Here is a 22,020-nt window from a genome sequence, read left to right as displayed (position 1 = left end):
TCAACAAATATATGATGACCACCTAACATCACTGGGTTCTACCATTGATAAAAAGAGACAAAGTAGTTCCTTGCTTTCTTGGGACTTATTAAAAGGAGAGAGTCAATAAACACACAGTCAAATATGTAGCAGAGGGCATCATGAAATATGAAGGAAAGTAATGTGGAGTAAATGGACCAGAAATGCTAGGATGAAAATACACAGAAAAGTCATTCCCTGTGATCTACCATTGCCCAAAAGTTTGGACATCTGGGAGCTCCTGAAGGTGAGGAACCTAAGTTGAGTGGGGGATAAAAAAACACCCCTTTCTGAGCAACACAGAGCTGAGGAGAGTCTGTGTGATGGTGGTGTCTTGTTGCTATTACACAAGTAACACATAAAGACCTGGACAAGGGAACTTTGGGCGAATGTCTGAGAAGTCCATCAGTGAGCTTTGAGCACATGGAGAGGCATAAGAAATCTCTTGTGTTGGAAGAATTTAACAAAGAAGCAGGACAGGAATGCAGACATGGTTCTGGTGAGTACATAAAACACTTGCTGCTTCAGTTAACCTGGATTGGGAACAATCACAAAGTTCCCAAATTTGCTCTTAAGATTTTGGCATTTAGGGTTTACTTGACAAGAAGTCTGGAGTCAGGCAGTCCTGAAGATGGCTTGATCTTTGGTCAAAACGCTAGTATTTCTCCACCATTACCACCTTTACCCCTAGACATCCTTTCTTGTATTATCTCGGGGCCTATGATTTGTTTCCTGTGGTCTTCAAATTGGCTGTTTAAGCTTCAAGAGAAACATCCTAGCCACACTAGCTCACATATGACGTGAAAGTGAAAGAATGGAGAATGGCTCAAGCCCGTGAACCTGTCTTTTCATCACAGGGGCAGGATGGGAAAGCTGCGGGTGAACATTCCTGAGAAGCTCACAGTCTATCCAGTTTACATGTTATTGGCCATAATTAGTCACAGACCCACCCACTCCCAGGAAATTAGAGATGTAATGGTGCCCAGGGACAGGTGAATCTGTAATGCTTAGGAGCAATACTCAGCCAAATGAAGTGAGGCTTAAGGCCATGACTAGGACCAAGCTGAGTCTGGCTTAATCCCACATCAGGACTTAATCTCATAGAGTCCTCTTTTTTCACCTGGAAACAGATTTCAGACAGAGAACCGACCTAGAGAATGTAGATTTAGATGCCCTTGGGTGGAGGGTAAAGCTGAGGACAGAGGCAATATCAACAGGACCAATTTGGAGAACATTTGCCCTCCAGTAGAGAGATTTTACTTTTTTATATAGACGGTGAAAAATCTATTGGAAATATTTGAGCAATGGAGTACTAGTAAGAAATTTTAAACTAGTGGCAACATGCAGCCTGAGGTTAATCAATGCTGCTCCCACGAGGGACTCTGCCTATGTGCAGTGCTTTCCTGCACAAAGTAAGACAGCAAAATGCACATGAGGTGGAATGCACAGTCCCCAAAATAACCCGGAGGAAAGTCAGTAATGCCTGGTCAGGGCCAGCGGAGGAGGAGCAACCTGAAACTCTCAGCATGGAGGACTTCCAGCTCACTACAAGTAAACACAAAACAGACACGAAGAAACACTGTGTGTGTAAACATGAAATACGTAAGTGAGTAAGTGGTTATTCTTCAATTCTAAAGACACACAAAAGGATTCTTCAATTCTAAAGACACACAGATGGGTTAATGGAAAAGTTGAAGCTCTGGAACTTGGGTAAATTAAAATATCTTCACTTCATACTATACAAATAAAATATTAGTAAAATTAAGATATACCCCTGAAAATAATACTGTTTAAAATAAAATAAACTGTTTAAAAGACAGTTTTAAACAGAATGGTTCCTAATTTTCAAGAATAACCACAAGAGAAAAGTTATAAAGATATAGCCAATGAATATTTTTATGATTTTGCCCTCTCTGTCTTAAGGTAGAAAAAAATTGAGCTTAATTATTCTATAATCATTAGAGTTTTCTCAGTTCTACTGCTCTTTGACCTTATACCAGATTCTCCCTGGATAGCTTAATATTCTCTACCATTTTAAAATCGAATTTCACACATTGCATTTATTTAAGAAGGTCACACAGCCAAAGATATAATCACCTGATTAAAAACCCTTCAGCTTCAGTGTTAAAGGTATACTGCTTTTATCTTCTAATAGGATGAGTTTAGATGGTCCCAAGCAATATTTTTGAACTGTCACTTAATCCTTTACAGCTAATAAGCTGTTGTACAAGATCATGGTGATTATCTACAAGATGGTGTAATTTATATCAGAAAATGCTTTTTTTCTACAGTGTATTGATGTTAACAAAATACTTAAGTTTTTAGTGTTAGGATAAGTTAATATTTGTTTAAGAGAATAATGTATTACATATAGAAACCAAAGTGAAAAAATAAAGTTCAAGTTTATCCTTAAACAGTTATTTCTGAAGCACCAGTTCTCATTTATCCTATTTAATTTTCCAGATTTTATTACTTTTTCTGAAGGTGATAACATGATATTTGATTTAAGGAGATGAAAAAAACTTACACACCACTGATTTTTCCAGGCATGAGTATATATACCATATCAGAAATAATAACCTAATAGGAATTATCACAATGTTGTACTGTGTCCATTCAACAAGTTAAATTTGGCTGATTTTTTTTAAAACAGCAGATAAACAGTGAAAGATGATAAATATTACATATACATCTATACTGAAGTGTGAATAACATCTTTTCCAAATACTATTAAATTTACTAAGTGTTACTCCATCTGTAGTTAAGAGCTGGGAGCCTTAGGATAAATCTGGTAGGAAAGACACTGTGGCTTAAATATCTGTAAAACACTTATTTTCAAGAGTATTAAAGTCTGTCTTAAATTACAGGTGACAAGATGTTCTAGGGGCAGGTCTTTGACATTGTAGTTAAGATGCTGCTTGGGACACCCACATCCATACTGGCAGACCTGGATTTGAGTCCTCATTCCACTTTCAATCCTCCTGCTAATGTGTACACTGGGAGGAACAGGTGATGGCTCAAGTACTTGAGCCCCTGACACCCATATTGGAGATCTGGATACGATCTGGGCAAGGTGGTATGTTAATTTCTCTCCAGGCTCATCTCTTGTGCCTAACATGCTAAGTGCAGACACATGCGAGGTACACAGAGTGATAACAAATTTTATTCAAAAGTTAAGAAAGTGAGTGCACGCACACACACACACACACATACACACACAGATTGCTGTGTCGCAAAATGGTTCAGAAGATTGCCAAAAAGGAGGTGGGGTGACAGAAGAGAGACAGAGAGAGAGCACCCATGTGGCATCCCCAGCGGAAAAGAGAATCCCTCCAGTTGCTGGTTTCTTTTGTGAGGTAGGGAGTGGTATCTCTCCAGGCATGGCATGAAGCCACCTGGGAATTATATGGCACCTCCACAAGTAACATGTGGAGCCAATATCCACATTTTCATGGAGTCCCCTTTAGGTCCTGGATGAAGCAGATGCATCCAGTCAAAAAGGGCATTTTGATTGACAAACAGAAGGATAGGATAATAAGTGGCAGGGTTGCAATGACTTCCAGCTCAGCAGACCTATCTAGCTATCCACCTACCCCACACAGATGGAGTTCCAGGCTACTGACTCCAACCCGACCCAGAACAGACTAATAAAACTGAATTCCTTTCACATTCAATATACAGTATAAAACATTTTGGGCCGGTGCGCCGGCTCAATAGGCTAATCCTCCACCTTGCGGCGCCGGCACACCCGGTTCTAGTCCCGGTCAGGGTGCCAGATTCTGTCCCGGTTGCCCCTCTTCCAGGCCAGCTCTCTGCTGTGGCCCGGGAGTGCAGTGGAGGATGGCCCAAGTCCTTGGGCCCTGCACCCGCACGAGAAACCAGGAGAAGCACCTGGCTTCTGCCTTCGGATCAGCGCGGTGCGCCAGCCGTGGTGCACCGGCCGCAGCGGCCATTGGAGTATGAACCAAAGGCAAAGGAAGACCTTTCTCTCTGTCTCTCTCTTTCTCACTGTCTACTCTGCCTGTAAAAAAAAAAAAAAAAAAAATTGATTGGCTTTCCATTTGTAAGTTTGATGTCAATGCATTACAGAAAAAAAAGAAAAGAAGCAAATGAAAGATTTGTTCCACTTCAAAAATCAAAGCTCACCCAGGTATGAAAAGTAACTGGGATGCTTGGCAGAGATAAGACTATCTCTTAACCTCTGTCACAATATGGAGTGTGAGTACTTATTTAGCTTTAGGTCCACTCAGTATAACCTCATATAGACACATAGCACAATGTTTGTAACTGGCCTTCTCATGATTTTACTCACAGGAATACCATTCTAAACCTTAGGTATCCTTAACTTGCCTTAACTTCCTTTATTTTTTGAATTTTGCAAGGCAAAGAAAATTACTCCTGCTCCATCATCCCATGATTTTCCCAACTGTAATTACTGCAACACTAAAAATACACTCAGTCATAATAATTCAGGGTGGGACAGGCAAAGTTTTGATGGATAGATTTTGGAGAAATTCCCATTATTGCTTTGACCTCATGAAACAAGGACTCCACTAAGGAGAATTGTGCTTTTCTGCCATCGGTAATGACAATATCAGAAATTGTTGAGAAATTATTTTGTACGATTTCCTGTTCTACAATGTCTTTACCATACACCAACCCAACTCTCTTTGATGGCTAATGAAAATTTTGGATTAGAAATATAGGCAGTTTATACTAAAATTCAGCAATCTACAAGTACAGAGTCCAGTCCTCCGTACTTACATGAAAGGAAATTGAGGCCCTGAGCATTAAAGATTTGACAGAGGATACAAATTAGTAAGAAAAAGAGTGGATGCAAACTTAGATCTTCTGATTACAGTACAACACAATTTTTTCACAACTGCACCTGGCTTCTTACAGTCCCACTATCACATAGACTGATACTTAATCATGACAGTTCGTTTTTGTTGGCTTGATAAAAGTAACACCTTTTGACTCTTCTTTTATGTAACTTGGAGGTCAACTTTCTTAGTCGCAGTTATTCAGAATCGGAGCAGATGCTGCAATTCTGACAATGCTGGCAGGAAAACTAATGCAGCTGGTAGTCAGGAAAGCAACACCTTGAAGGCAGCAAGAAAGAAGGTGCACAGACTAATATTCCAATTTTCCTTTTCCTCCCATCATTCTCACCTTCTGAGAAGGAAAAGATAATGTTAGAATGCTCATAATATCTTGGATACGTTAGATCACTATTGGAAGACAGGAAAACAATCCAAAGTCCATGCCAACAGGATTTGAATTAAGAAAATAGTTATAAAAACCACCTAGAAGAATCTAGAATTCCGTTATTCAAAACCATTTCTGTAACAGAATGCATAAAAGGAACATATCGGACTAACCTGCTTCATTACTTTCATCAACCTCTTGCTCATGTGTCATTGATGCACCTGTCCACATCCAATCCACACAGCTCTTCCTGTGCTATTAAGATGTATGGTATACAACTATTCATGGATTTTTTCCAAAAAAAGAAACCCTTTCTTTATTTTCATTTATTTGAAAGGAAGAAAGAGAAATTTCCCATCTGCTAATTCTTTCTCCAAATGCTTATAACAGCCAGGGCTTTGCCAGTTGGAAGCTGGGAGCCCAGAGCTCAATATGGGTCTTCCATGTGGGTGACATTGACAGAAGCACTTGAGCCATCACTTGCTAAATTCCAGGGTGTGGACTAGCAGGAAACTGGAATCAGAAGCCTCAGCCAGAACTCAAGTCCTGATACTTCAATATAGAATACAGATGTCTTATTGGATATTTCAACTGCTAGGCCAAACACCTGCCCCTTGTCCCTCTATCTTTTAAAGCTCCATCCCCCTTTCACTCCTAAGAATATTCCTTTCTCATTGTGCTTTAAATTTCTTTTTGGCCATCACTTAAATGTTCCATATCTTCAGGGTTCTGGATTTTGCTCTTCGGTTTACTGCTCTATGAGAGGTCTTTTAAAATTCTCAGACAAGTGAATCTAACTCCATCTCCATGCTGGTAATTCCCAAGATTATAGGTCTGGTTCTGAAGATTCTTCATGAATTCTAGACATATATATCTGATTTCTCTAAATATGCCAATTCAGATTTTACCCTGTAAGTCTATATGGATACTGTGAGTAATTTTTTCAAAAGATGTACTTACTATTTCTTTATAGGGAGAGAGGAGGAGGAGAGGGGACAGGGAGAGATTTTCCATCCACTGTTTCACCTGCTAAATGCCTGCAATGGTCAGGACAAGGCCAGGTTTAAACCATGAATCTGGAACTCCATCCAGGACTCCCATATGGATGGCAGGGATCCGCATATTTGTGCTATCATCTGCTGCTTTTCCAGGTGCAGCAGCAGGAAGCTGGATCACAAGCAGAGTAGTTGGGACTCAAACCTGCACTTTAATAATGGATGTAGGCATCCCAAGCTGAGGCTTAACCCACTGCACTACAAATGCCAATGCTGTGAATAGTTTCTTAAAGGACAGAGGTATATTCATAATTTAATTTTATAAAACAGACAATACTTCTTAGGGATCAATGTCATGTTGGGTCTCTCAAGATCACTCACGAAGATATGGAAATAGTTTTGTAGTGAAACCTCAAATTAGAATGTTTCAGATAAGGAGAATGGGTGGCTGAAATTATCTCAGAGGTAACATGGTCAAAATTTGATTTGATGTCGAATAAGAGAGAATGCTTATGAGAGACTTGTGAGTTTCTAATTTAGATCACTGGATGAATAGTGATGTCATCAAACAAGGCTGGGATACAAAGAAGAAATTCTGAAAAGGATACGAATAAATTTAGCTGTAAGACTGAGTTCTTCCTTCCCTCGCTTCTCACCACTCCCTGGTGTTCTCTCTCTTGATCTCTATACACTCACTCACTCACACACACACACACACACACACACGTATGTATATATTTACTTTATATGCATAAATATGGGAATTCCAAATTTATCCCTGTATCTGCTAAAGACCATGTAATCCATCTTACAAAGCTGCAGTAGAAAAATTTTATGGAGGGCAAGTGTAGACAAAACTAGGAGGTACTCCAGGAGGAATTCTGCAGGTTAAAGCAGATGGCCAGGTTCCCCTTTCTGGGTTGCCCATGTTCTTGGTTCTTCTTGAAGTGGATTTGTTCTGAGAGGAGGAGTGTGGTGGAAACAAGAGGTGCAGAGTCACCACACAGATCACGGGAGTCGGGTAAAAGTGGGCCAGAGGTGAGCAGCCTGCAGACTCGTTTATTTCAGTTGGTATAGCAGTTTAAATAGCCAAGACAGCCAATCCAGTCAAGGGGTGGTTTATGCCCTAACCAATCACAGCCTGTTGCCAGGAAGTATCCAAAGCCATCCAATCACAGCCTGTGGCCAGGCAGGCTCTGTTGCCATGCTGATTCCAAAGCCATCCAATCACAGGCTGTTGCCAGGCAGGCCCTGTTGCCATGTAGGTTTCGAAGCCATTCCTGAGTAACTGATGCTGGCTTGCCAGTGGCCATCTTGGCATGGCCTTCTCATTCCACCACACTTGGTCCCCTGCATTCTCCTTGATCATGAACCTTTGATCCCTATTTCTTTCTGGACTCACTTTTTAGTATCTGCCTGTACTGAAAAGCAGGTCTTGTTACCACCAATGCATTTGGTGTACTGTTAATCACATTTAGGGCTCTATTTTGAGGTCCTATGCTCTTTGTTCCTTTTCATCTAATCTCTACAAGATGCCACTCCATAGCTGATTTGACCACCTTGGCCACAAACTGGCCCTTTCCATTGTGTTTTCGCTCAGCTGCAAGGAAGACTGGGCCAAACATTTTTTGCCTTAGTTCAGTAATCCCCTTGCAGTTACCTAGTATGCATCACAACGATGCTCCAAAACAGGTCAGTGTTAACCTTATTATCATAAAACCAACGTCTCCCATATTCAGGGATGATCAATGCTTCATAAGCAGGAGACAGATATTATACACTGAAATTCTGAACAAATTCCCCCTACATTTATAGTGTAAATAATGAGCCGTTCTTTGCTTTTTAATTGTGCCACAGATATGGAACAACAACAAAAAAACAGATTAAGAAAGACAGTATCACTGTTAACTCTACCAAAAAAGCAATGCACACTGATATTCCAATAAGGAGAGCCATCTCATGCAAATCCCCTGTACTATGGCCCATTGCTTTATATGAGGAAACTGTCTAGAGGAAAATTTTTCTTCTTCCAATTTGGGTCCTATATTTGGGGTCCTGCAAATTAACCCACAGTAGACAGACTGAAAACATAAAAGCAAAGACAAGGTTTATTTATGCAGTACCCAATGATGAGTAACTCATTCAATAACCGGAGATAGGTTTATATGCTAAATTTAACAAAGCGTGTGTGTGTGTGTGTGTGTGTGTGTGTGCGCACGCGCTGGGGGTGTGTGCACGATTTGACGGCTTCAGTTGGAAGGTATGGTAGATTCTCCTGAGCTCTTGATGCTGTTGGAAATGGCATTCGCTCTTGATGGCAGTGGAAATCTCCAGAAATTCCCCTGGAGGGGAGCTCATGGCAGCCATATTTTCTGGAGGTTTTGCTTTAATCAGTTAAGAGAAGTTCAGTTATGATTTTTTTGTTACTTAGCTCAAAGGTTTTCACTTTAAAATTACCTTTATACTGATGCTGGAGATCCAAGTGAGTGTCACAAAATATCCTATTCTCAAATGCAAATAATAGCAATAGCAGGGCACAGTGGGTAATGAACATGTGTGGACCTTCCTAAGCTACTCCTTATTAACACAGATTTAACCTCCAGGTTTGACAGATGACTCTGTGTAGGCCACCTTTCGAGATGGGGGTAGGGTAGAGGAAGCTCAAAATACTAACAAGTAGAGAAAATGAACATAATTTCATCAACAATACTATAAAACTTGCAATGTATGATGGAGGGTATTAAATTTCTCTCTCTTTTTTTTTTTAACAATAAACTGGATTGATATATCCTGGCTAAACCATCTATCAAGTCTGAAATCTGCCGAAGTTTGGGTTCTCCCTTCAAGGGTATCTTAATTTGATCTAAATTTAATAAAAATATTTGAGAACAGGATGAGCATACAGTTTTTCTGCACAGATCTCATCTCTCCCAACAGAAGGGAAATACATCTTAGTGTATTTCAAAGAAAAATACTAAATACTTTTCATCAGCTTCTGGATGAGATCCCCAGAGGGAGGAGAAATGATTTTCCTGAATTAAATATTTTAAAAAATATCTTCTGGAAAAACATTTCATGAATGAATATATCTATATTAAATTTTATTTTAGAATAAGAGCCTAGCTTTTAGATTTTGTTCAAGTGAAGAAATTCAAATGTATATTACAGAAATATGAGCCCAAATATACTGTCTGCTGAATTTTTACAAAGTCATTCTTAGACATGTGCTAAAGCACTTCAACTAGCTTAAAACATCACAGCTCATTTATTAAGAACCTCCATTGAATCCACACCCATAAAAAGTGCTTGCTGGAATCCCATAGCTCCTAAGCATGCCGCCAGGACTGTTTTTAACAATTTCTTTTGCCCTGAGAGAGGGAGGTCTATATATGAGGTCTTAATTCCTGCTCTGAGACTTACAGATTTTATCCAAGAACTAATAGTGTTAGTGTAAACATACCCTAAAGGGTCAGACTTGCTAATGCACTTTTAATTCTTTCCATGGAAGCCAATCTCCCTTGAGAAAACTATCCAATCATAAAAGTAACTAAGATTTGCAGCAAGGGTCTGACACTGAATATAGAACAAGTAGAGAATGAGATGGCTGGGTTTGATCATAGCCCTTAACAAATCCCTTTACTGCTGGGATTTTTAGTTAACTTAAACTCATCACTTCTAATCTGGGGAAATGCAGGAGGCCCTGAGGCCCAAATAGGAGAAAGTTATGTGGCCAACATGGTAAATCCAACTCCTAAAAGGAGAAATGTCATTACTTAGGGAATAAAGGACTACGAGGTTACTGCTGAACAAAATTCTGATGTCTGAGAAAGCAATCATCATTACTGTTTGTATTTGCTGAAAGTGTCCTCCCTTTACTTCTAGGCTTAATGTAAAAGAAATTGTAAAATCCTTCCCCACTATAACTCAACAGTTCTGCATTATACTTTTTTATTATTATCACTGAAGGTAAATGCCATTCCTCAGGAGTTCTGTATACAGTCTCTTATAATATTTATTTACTAGGAAAGTCATAAATACTTACTCTAAATGAAAGTCTCATTCGAGTCTCAAAGCTTACTGGAAATTATGACAACTGAACAAGGCTGATCTGTAGCTGGTTAGTATTATACTTTAGAAATCTTGCTGGGCCAGCACCGCGGCTCACTAGGCTAATCCTCCACCTGCGGAGCCAGCACCCCGGGGTCTAGTCCCGGTTGGGGTGCCGGATTCTGTCCTGGTTGCTTCTCTTCCAGTCCAGCTCTCTGCTGTGACCTGGGAAGGAAATGGAAGATGGCCCAATTGCTTGTGCCCTGCACCCACATGGGAGACCAGGAGGAAGCATCTGGCTCCTGGCTTCAGATCAGCACAGCACACTGGCCATAGAGGCCATTTGGGGGGTGAACCAACGGAAGGAAGACCTTTCTCTGTATCTCTTCTGTATCTCTCTCTCACTGTTTAACTCCGCCTGTCAAAAAAAAAAAAAAAAAAAAAAAAACAAAACAAAACGAAAGAAAGAACGAAAGAAAAAAGAAAAGAAAAGAAAGAAAGAAATCTTGCTGGAAGAATACTCAGCTAACCTCATCAATATTAGTAACATTTCATTTTAGGCATTTTTTTCTACCTGCAAATTCTGATGAATGAGAAAAGGTGGTTTACTTCATGATGCTGTTCCTTAGAGAAAAGTTACACCATAATCATAAGCTTGGGTTACATCAACAAAGTGATTTTCTTTCCAAGTTTGCATAAATGACATTACCTGGATGTGTCCTTTATTTCTCTCTCAATTTGTAGAAAGTTTATAAAGATCCTTCCTAGACAATCTATTCACTTTGAGACCACATTGAAACTATGCTAGCAACCCAGATTTTTATTCCTACTGAACTCTGAGCGACTAACACACAATTCAGGGATCTGTCTTGTCCTCCACCACAACACTGATGGCCCACTGTATAGCAACTATAATTCTACAAAGAAATGCATAGAATTCACCACATACAAATAAGCTTCCTTTTCTTTTCCTTTAAGAACTATTATTTGTTGGAAGGCAGAGTTACAAAGACCAGGAGGAAGAGAGAGATCCTTCTACCATCCTCTGATTCACTCCCTCAAATGGTTGCAATGGCCAGGACTGGGTCAGGCTGAAGCCAGAAGCTTCCTCCAGGTCTCTCACTTGGGTGCAAGGGCCCAAGCACTCAGGCCATCCTACACTGCTTTCCCAGGCACATCAGCAAGGAGCTGGATCAGAAGTAGAGCAACCAGGCATTTAGAGCACAAACCAGTAGATGGGAGACAGGCATTTAGAAAGCAAACTAGTATGTCTGGCCCTCTGTTTCTGCCTCTCAAATAAGTATTTTTAAAAAGAAAGTTTTGTTTGTCATGTAGGTAATTAACTACTACAACAATTATTTAATTATAAATTAAAATGTATATAGATGGCTTTAGAATTCTATTAATTAGAAATAAAATTCGCCTCCTTTGTGAAGATGTTTCCCACCCACCTGCAAAAATGTAGAGGTTATCAATGGGCCCAATGAAGTTCACACCAGTGAAACAGCACATTCACAACTCAAGCAGAGGCTCTGCCATGTTCTCCCTAGACCAAAGGTCAAAGTCATGGCCAATCATTTCCAAAGACATTGTATTTTTCTGTACTCTGATTCTTAGGGTTTTAGCTTCTCAGACCTCACAAGGAGATTTTACTTAACTATGTGGCCTTAGCAATTTATACAAGCTGTTCGTTTAGCTAACAGTTGGCTACCAGTGACTACTCTTGTAGCTATTAAAATTACTATATGTTAATATCTTCTGCATCCTACTAGCTGACTACTTTTGTGCATGAAAAATTAACCTTGAGTCCCAATAAAGTAGCCAATCATCCAAAAACCAGGCAACCTTCCGTTCTTCGATCTTATGAGGAACAAATTTCAAATCACAAATTCCATTTGGCTTAAGAGAACTGAAATAAACTGATGTGTTTGTTCCCCAGAGTTCACTTTGTTCCTGTCAAAGGTAATGCATTTTTAATATACAATTAAATGTTATGATAAAAAATACATAAGCATATAATTCTGAACTTTCCTACTGCTGAGTGCATTCTAAGTTTATTTTCAATAGCTATTACAGTGACTATAATTGTGATACTAAGGAATGACCCTACTGAAAATAATCAAATGATTTGTTCTTTGTGATATAGGAGTCACCCAAGTATACATTCACATTTTAATTATTTATATAACTAACATTAAAATGAATACCAACTGAAAATAAGCCAAATTCTAATTTTAATGGCTCGAAAAGAAAAAAAAATACAAAATTGAAGCTTCTTGATCAATATGCAGATTTGGGCAATTTTTTATCCCACACAAATTTTTCAAGGAAAAAGGAGAATGGATTTGCAGGAATCAGGAGCTGAATACTCTCAGGAAATTTACCCAGAAACTGGATAGGTAGCTGTGCCTCATCCCTAAAGGAATCAGACTTCTTCCCAGTCATTGTACTTTGTCTGCTATGCCAGTCTCATCCCCTGTAGAACAGCAGAGGATCAGTGGCTGGGGATCCAAAATGAGGAAAGCAAGCAGCCTTCTTCAAATGGGAGAAACTCCAGAAATACTGTTTCTCTCTCGTCCAAATCCTAAGATTTCTTTGTATGTGTTTCAGATGGAGAAGATTGGAGGGAAACATACATACATACACACACACACACACACACACACACACCTATCACTTTGAGACTTAGTCAGCCTGTCATCATTTTAACTAAAACACCTAACAGGAACCACTTGGGAGGGAAGATTTGTTTTTTTGGCTTAAAATTTTAGAGGTTCACAGTCCTAGATTGGGGACTTCTATTAGACTGCGCTCAGCAGAGGCGGAACACATGTAGGGAGAGGATAACATAGCAAGACAGGGAGCATGCTGTTCATCTATGCTCTGTGTGCTCTCTAACAGGGCCATTGCAATTGAGTCATGAGGCTCCACTCTAGCAATCAAATCCAATTCAATCATTTCTTAAAGGTCTCACCTTCAGATACAATGATGGGATCAATTCACCATCCTTAATCCATGCAAAATCAATCCATTAACCATCAACGTAAGACATTGGGGTTGAAAACCCCTGCATGTGTTTGGGGAGAAAATCCTGTTCAAACCCTAACAGGGCTTACACGAGAATAAAAATACTGATGTTAAGTTCATTGCTAATATTGTTGTTTAAGTGCCTAATTTATTCAAAACAGACTTCCATGAGCATAGCTAAGTACTGTAGCATAAAATGAAAATGAAGTTTGACTAAAAAGAAACACTGATAGACAATGATGCATAAGGAGGGAGTTTTCGTTTTAGAGATGAACAAGAACAGTCAAGAAAATAGGTCATTGTGTTTCTGCCATGTGAGTACAAATTCCAGCTGTCAAGAAGGCTATTATTGTTTCTTGTTCCAAGCAAACATATAAGGAACCTTTGTTTAATCTTTCTGGTATTTCTCCTTCATGTTTTAAGCTTCCTGCCTCAGTTGCTAATGGACAAGGATTCTCTTTGTTTGGCTGGGTATACCTACCTTTCTTGAAGAGAAAGGAGAGACAACTGTGCTTTTCTTTATTTCTACTGGGAATGGTTTGGGCTTGATTACTTGAAATTCATGGCAATGGCCATGTAGTGAAAAGTTACTGTGATTATGGCAAAAAAACAAAAACAAAAACAAAAATACAGCAAAAATAATGCAAAACTGAAAATATTTTAGTTTGTAATAGATTCCTTAAAATAAGTTTTAATAGATCAAGTAGGATAAAATTTGTTAGTAACATCCAGTTACTCTTTTTTTTACTAATTTTCAAACATATGGTTCAATTTAACACATAAAATTCTGCAAGAGTTTAATTGGAAAAGTCACCAAATATTCTGTGTGCATGTATGTGTGTGCACGTATGTCTGTGTGTGTGTGAGTGTGTGTGTTTAAACAAAAACATAGTGGCTGGGGAACATTTATAGCAGGAAAGGAAGAAGGTTTCAGGTAACATTAAACTATCAAGAACTAAATTTTAGTGTCTTCAGATATTAGAAAAGTCCCATTGAATCACCACATACTTTTTATCTAATTGAAATATTTAAGTAGTGGCAGGAATTAAAATGATATATAACTAGAGATAAAATTTATAGGAATAATGTGATAGCTTGATAATATAAATAGATTATAAGGTTTAACAAATAAAAATACAGTACACCAGCTAAAACTGAATAAACCACAAATAATTTGCATATGAGTATATCCCAAATATTGCATGGGGAATACTGAAAAGGCTGCAAAGCAAGGTTGTTTACTTGGAGAAGAATTAATTGCTTTGGAATATATACTTTTATGGCAGACACATAATCACTTATTTTACTGTCTTCTCATCTCTAAAATGAAAACTTCCTTATTTCATATGAATATTTGTCAGTATGGGACATACTTAAAATTATCAGAAATGAAATTACTTTTTGCATTTACCTGCTCACACACACACACAAACACAAATGCACAAAATTTAGCGAGTAAGATCCATGAAGATCAGGAATCTCTTAATTTCTGTTCTATCTTTAGTGTATGGATTGTAGCAAGATCTGGTAAAATGCTCTGAAATAAATAGACAATGGATGGATGGATGGATGGACAAAATGCTTGTGTTTTCTTGACTGATAAGATACTGCACAAGCATGTTCTTTAACGGTATTCATGGAAATTTATTTTTTCTTAGAGATTCCTGTTAGGCTGTAAAGTAGAAAGAGTAAAATTTTAAATTTTTTTTTTTGTCCTGTCAGGAACAAAAGTGTTCTGAAAATTGGCCAGGACACAGGACAGAATTTCCCAACTGGCAATTGATAGGCCAGAATCAGTTTGCTAGTGTGTTTTGGTTTAACAAATAACAGTGAAATAAAAGAGAAAAATTTATGTTTAGAAGTCTCCTGGTTATCCTGCAAAATCATAAAGATGTGTCATACTTGATTATACCATCATATACAGCAATGGCCATGTGCAAATGGGCAGTGAGCACCCCCTGGAACAGTGTGTGCCTTCCAACTTCATGATGGCTGCTTTGGGTCTACCTGCTTTCCTCACTTAGTGTATCTGTCTGGTTCAAGAAGACACTGAGTTGATGACCTCTAATGAAGTTTTGGCTCATTATCTCTAGTTTCTTTCCCCTCTCTAAAAAGAATAATAAAGCACTCTAAGGAGAAATAACTACATAAACACATGGAAATTGGAACAACTACCAACCTGTTAGAGCATCTTAAAGGAATTCTACCAACCGGAAAGCAAGTGGATCTGTACTGAAAGGCAGAGGAAGAGCGAAGTCCTAAGACTACACAATCAGAAGGAAAGTGAAACTCCTGTGAAAGAAATGAGCAGAGCAGGTGGTCACGATTTCACTGTCCACCCCGGCTCTGAAATGAAAAGTATCAAGGTGAATTCAGAGCAGCTTCTTTCCTACATGAGCCATGATGTTTGAGAGATAGGAGTGGTGGTCCCCTACCCACCTGCTATCCTATTAAAGACTTCCATCCTGTTTCCATTCAGTGGCAGCCATTCTCAGGGAACTACTGAACATGTGGTCAGGGGAAGGAAATGATCCAGGCACTCTAGACCCCTGAGTTCTCACAAGATAAGAGAGGGATGGTGGGGGCAGGGATGAGACGGTCTCTGGTAACAGCACAGTCTATGAATAATGGCCCCTCCTCCCTCTTTATACACACTGTATCATCATACAAGATAAAGGCACGTAAAAACTGCAAAAGAATTAGAATAAAAATTGTAGGGTGTTCAAGGGCAGAAACGTAGATTGTATCAATGAAGTGGTAGGGAAAATCTGATGCTTTTCCTGAATGCAAAAAGGAGAAAAAGAAAGATATGTAGAAGATATGAAATACAGAAAATGGAGATTCAGTGGAATACAGTCATTTTGTGGTTTTCATGGAATTATATTCTATAAAGTTGCTACAAACACTGAATTGCCAAATTCTGAACCACTGTACATGCTAAATTCTTGCAAGACTTTGGTCACAATATTTTTGTCAACTGATCAATATATAACCTTGTTTTATGAATGTTTCTGTTAAAAGTCACCTTATTTAATATATTTCTAACAAATAGTTTATTATTTGCAATATTTCTTTTCAACGTTTTTCACACTGTATGACATTTTGAAATGTGAAAGCCAGCCAGCACTGACCAAGAGGGTTTAACTTTCCCTGAATCCATGTAATATGACAGTAAATTTCTTTGACTTTTTGCTCCACAACAACGCTGCCCACTATTCTTTTTTTTTTTTTTTTTTTTTTTTTGGCTATATTTCTACAGGAGTTTGAGGTTCACAGCACAACTGAGAGAAAGGAACAGATTTCCCTTCCACACCTTTTTTTTTTTTTTTATTAGTTATCACCTCATGAATCCACATATTCAACCACTTTTCCATAACTTAATCATGCACTTAATCAGGTGTTACTTGAACAGTTTCCAGAGAAGCCTCATGTACAAGTTGATAAAATTCATCTTCTTTTTTATGGGTATACTGTATTGTTGATTCATTAACTATTTCAGCATAGGTATATAGTCACCCAGTAATAATGTGCATGCATTACTATTGTACCAAGCATATTATGTACCAGACATTCCAAGGCTTTTTTTTTTACATTCCAAGGCTTTTAAAGTCACTGAATTACTTATATATAGAGTATCTATTATGAATATCATTTTTGTAGAAGAGGAAACTAAGAGACACAAAGTTGCACACTGTGTATTGAGAATTTGTCGAGTTCTCCTTGCACGCTAGTTAAGTTTTACTCTGTACATTTTCCAGCTCTATTTTGGTGGATACACATTTAGAATTAGGAGGTCCACTTAGTAGATTCTCAATTGATTGACTGTCTGGAAACATATTTGAGTCTGTAAGTTATTTGTACTCTGGAGAAAATTTTTTTTGATGTTTATATTGCAAATATTTTAATATTTTCTCCCACTCTCTGGCTTTTTTTTCATTTTCTTAATGGTGTCTTGCTGAACAGAAATCATAAATTTTTATAAAATATAATTTATAATTTTTTTCTTCCTCACCAAGTTTAAAGTTAAATTTCAGTTAATTGAATCAATATTAGCAATACTTTATTTGTAAATGCATAAAAATCAGGAACTAAAAATTAATTTATTACAGTGGTTTGATCTAACTGAAAGCTATTCTTCACAAAGTGAAAGGCAAGTACTCCTTGGAGAGAGCGTGAAGTCATATTCTCCAGATGGATTCATTAGATGGTCAACAAAACTCGAACTTTTTAAGTAGATGCTAGTAGTTCTTTAACGGATTTGTATTTTTAAACCTTCCATTCCAATTGTCCCCATATTGGATGGAAGATATAGGCACACAGATCATTTGTTTTTCTTCAACTGTCCTATGAAATAGCCACATAATTTTCAATTTAGTTTAAAATTTTTTTTTTTTTACTACTTGAAGGGTGGTGGGAAAGAGAGTGAGTGAACGAGAGAGAACAAGAATGAGAATGAAGGAATGAATTTTCAATCCAATGGTTCAAATGCCCACAAAATCCAGTGCTGGGCCAGTGCTGGGCCAGTGCTGGAGCAGGCCAAAGCCAGGAACCTAGAACTCTATCCAGGGCTTCCATGTGGGTAGCAGAGGCCCAAGTACTTGAGTAATCAAATGCTGCCTCTCAGGATGAATGATCAGGAAGCTGGATCCAAAATGGAGGTGCCATGACTTGAACCAGCATTCCAGTACAGGACGTGGACATTCCTAGTGATGGCTCAACCCATTGCTCTAGAATGACTGCCCAAAACATGTACTTTTAAGTCCACTGCTATGAGGCAGGGAGAGTAGGTGAGGCAGTTGGTAGACAATGGTAGTGCACTGACGGAGGTGGTTCAGGCAGTGTATGGAATGGGGGGTTTGGGCAATGTGGGCAGGGCACAGGGCAGCACTGGCAAAGCTCAGCCCCTCCCTGCTAATTAACTGTCTCCTTGATCATATCATCTCCCTCTGCCTCTCAAAACAACAGAACATTTTAAAAGCTAAAATGATACAGTTTCCAGAAGAAAACACAAATTATCTCCTTGATCTTGAGATAAGAAAATTTTCTTAAGACAGGACTCAGAAAGCACTCATGGAAAAAAATTATAAATTCTACTTTATCGAACTTTAAAATTTCTGTTAATCAAGACACCACTAAGAAAATAAAAATATAAGCTAGTAATTATGAAAAAAATATTTATCAAAAAACATTGTTTCTCTAGAATATACAAATAACTCTTCTGGGTTTTCAGATAAACAAATTATTGAAGAAAATGCGGGCCAATATAACATCAAACATTTTCTCATACTTGGTGGCCATAACATTAAATGAGGAACTATATAGGGCAAAATGTATTTGGAACTGGTCAACAAACATAATTTAAAATCACCTCCAATATTTCCATACAGTTTTTAATAAAAAATAAATGTCTCATCATGGTATTATATTCTTTTTGTTCAATGTCAATTTGATTTTAGACTATGAAGAGCCACATTTTAATTAGGTGTCCTATTGAATGTTTTGCAAATCATTCATCTAGATTTTAGCAGTATTTTGTTCAAAATCACTTGAAAATTTTAATCAAGTTCTCAATGAATGAGAGGCTAAGATACTTCAGCTTTTGCAGCTTTCAGTGAATTCCCCGTTACTAAAAACAAAGCTCTTGAAGAGAAAGCTATTAAAGCATATTACTTAGGGGCCGGCCCTGTGGCACAGTGGGGCAAAGCCCTGGCCTGAAGCATCGGCATCTTATACAGGTGCCGGTTGTAGTCCCGGCTGCTCCTCTTCTGATCCAGCTCTCTGCTGTGGTCTGGGAAAGCAGTAGAAGATGGCCCAAGTCCTTGGGCCCCTGCACCTTCATGGGAGACCCGGAAGAGGCTCCTGACTCCTGGCTTTGGAGTGGCACAACTCCAGCCTTTGCAGCCATCTGGGGAGTGAACCAGCAGATGGAAGACCTCTGTCTCTACCTCTCTCTGTAACTCTGTATTTCAAATAAATAAAAGAAAATCTTTTAAAAAATCCTTTAAAAAACATACTACTTAATAGCAGAGAAGAACTTAAAAAATTAAATGAGTGTTCAAATGGTATAAGGTATAACATTCTGAAATTCTATCATTGTGCTTCAGAATAGTGCTGTCTATGGTAGATAATTAGGTTTCTACAATTTTTAATCCTCCACAAAATGGTTCTTTTGAAAATTACAATAAAAATAAGTTAAGTGACTACTGTTGTGGCGTAGCAGGTTAAGCCTCTACTTTTGATGCCAGCATCCCATATCAGAGTGCTGGTTCAAGTTCCATCTCTCTGCTTCTGATCCAGCTTCCTGCTAAGGTAAAAGTAGATGGATCAAGTGCTTGTTTCTGCCACCCACGTGGGAGATCAGGATAGAATCCCTGTCTCCTGGCTTTGGACTCACCTAGACCTGGTTGATACGGCCACTTGGGGAGAGAACCAGCAGATGCTAGAGCTCTCTGAATCTCACTCACTCTGCCTTTCAAATAAGTAAAAAAGCTTAAAAAAGAAGTTAACTGAAAAATGAAATAGATCAGAAATACACATAATTTACATACTTTTGTTATTTGCTTACATGGACAGCAAAATTAAATTTTACACAATTAGAACAATCATAAAGGAAAAAAATTACAAAAATTATATAAGTTGCTCACTGAAATGTATAGACAGGTAACTAATACACAGAAATGATATCAGATTAATACATTTTTGTCATCCTGTAATCATAACTAAAGGAAAAAGTTATGATTGGAATATGTATCCTATATGAAACAGCTTTGTGCAAGTTCTAGTGAACAGTCCAAGTATCAACATTTATAATTTTTAATATTTATTTTTAATGTGACTTTTGTTCTTGAGTATTAATTTATTTAATACAGGCTGTATTGGCAGCAGTACTATTTGCAAGAGGTATCTATCTAAACAGTTTCCCTTTACACTGGAAAAACACTGTAAAGAAATCAGTTTAACAAATGGGAAGAGAAGATTTTTCAAAATTTTCAACATAATTTTAATAACTATAGTTTAAAAATTGTTTTTAACTTCATAAAAAATCAAACAATATTTTCAAAACTCTTATTTATCTTTCATAGTTTATCAGTTCTGATATTTATTCAATAATGTTATAGTTATACATAATTTTATCAAAGGAATTAATTTCCTATGCAGAATCTTCTTGTTTTGGAAGGCTTGCTGTTATTGTGTGAATTAAAGAAGTGAATGAGAGGATGAGGGATATCTCTCTCTTTCTCTCTCTCTCTCTCCATATACATATATATCACGCAAACACAAACACACACACATACACATGTATATTGCTGCCTCCCAATAGGAAAGCAAAAAATGTTTTAAATCATCAGGTGATTCATTGATAATCTATAAAAGCTCTTTCTCCTCAGCTTCTAACTTGTTTTACCCTTAAGTCTTATCAGCCATTAAAGAACTGGTTTCATTCCTTTATTGTATGTATACAATAATATGATAATTCCAAAAATGTGATGCACATAAGCAAGTCTAGTGTCCAATTTTCATCTTTAAACATCTAGGACCAAATTATTTCCTCATTATTCAGAAATATACTTGTTGACAGAATTTTACTATAAATAAGAGTCATACCTAAGTAGTTAATAATAATTATCTTTGACTAGTCTCTATTGTCGCTCCCTCTCTTCACGGAGGAACGACACAGGGCCCTGCCTAGGCTTCATATCCGAGTCACGGCACCATTATGTCGCTCCCCCTCTTCGTGGAGGAACGACACTGAACCCTGCGCTGTTCTTTCGTCTGCTCGGCCCTCCCCGGGTTTGCTGCTGGTTCTTCCCGGGTTGGCTACTGTCCCTTCCACCTCCGAGGAAGGGCAGTTCCCCCTGGCCACATTCCCCACTTCCGCAGGGGAGCGGCACACTGCCGGCCAGCTCTCTGGGGGGCTGCACAGATGTTCCTTCAGATAGATGTTCCCCTTAGATGTTCCTGGTGCATGCCGTCTCTCTCCTCCTTTATAGTCCTCCTCTGCCAATCCCAACTCGGCTGCCCACACGCCGAGTACGCTGCTCTCCTCCAATCAGTAGCAAGTCCTACAGTTTATTGGTTGAACTGGAGGCAGCTGTGTAAAAGCTGTTTTCTCCTCTCCCAGCGCCATATTGTGGGAGAGCAGATGCATAGAATAAGTCTTAATTCCAGTAACTCAGTCCAGTCCAGGCTGCTCCCCACACTCTATATAATCACATAGTAGAGAATTTTTTTTTAATTTAACATCAGAGTAAAACTAGTATGAAACCTATTTTTCTTCATTTCTCTGAAGTCACTTCCATTATAATTACCCCCATTTGGTTTAGTATTACTGCCATATTCAAAGAAGTCATGTCTTTTCAAGGGTTCCTACAAGAACAAAGCTTATCTCGCCATCGGTAAATCAGAGTAAAAAAAAAAAAAAACAAGCAATATTTGCTAGTACTAAAATAATCCAGATGAGCTATATAAGTGTGGCTGATTTTGAAGGCTAAAAGAAACCTAAATGAACCAAACCATAGAAAGTGACAAGCCTCAAAGTGAGGAAAGATCCCGGGCTACTGTCACATCCAAGTGAAATAGAGAGAGGGGTGCTACTGGCCACTGACAAACATAATGAGTCACTGGGCTAACTGTAGCCAACCTTTTAGGGCTGTTTGCATGGATTAGTATCTTTTGGAGCCCAAGGTACAAAAAATGACTATGCTACCCTCCAACACTTGCCCTC

At 38.3% G+C, this 22,020-nt stretch overlaps 1 protein-coding gene across 5 annotated transcripts in view; it reads right to left on the bottom strand.

Annotated features, from left to right (window-relative positions):
• Positions 1-22,020, bottom strand: part of LOC149124544 (uncharacterized) — a 657,427-nt gene that overhangs the window by 207,735 nt on the left and 427,672 nt on the right. Inside the window, exon 3 of one of the 5 annotated variants that reach the window (XR_016212830.1) lies at positions 4,925-5,193. The exons of 3 other annotated variants lie outside the window; for them this stretch is intronic. The gene's annotated coding sequence lies outside the window, so the exon portion shown is untranslated. Of the gene's footprint in view, positions 1-4,924; positions 5,194-22,020 lie in introns of those variants that run through there. One more of the 5 variants, XR_016212827.1, reaches the window with a different exon arrangement.

The sequence above is a fragment of the Oryctolagus cuniculus genome, chromosome 9, assembly GCF_051225735.1.
Source record: "Oryctolagus cuniculus isolate XC-2025 breed Fujian yellow rabbit chromosome 9, ASM5122573v1, whole genome shotgun sequence".
Lineage (NCBI taxonomy): Eukaryota > Metazoa > Chordata > Mammalia > Lagomorpha > Leporidae > Oryctolagus > Oryctolagus cuniculus.
Note: the sequence above shows the minus strand (reverse complement) of the source record. Positions and strands in the feature narration are given on the sequence as shown.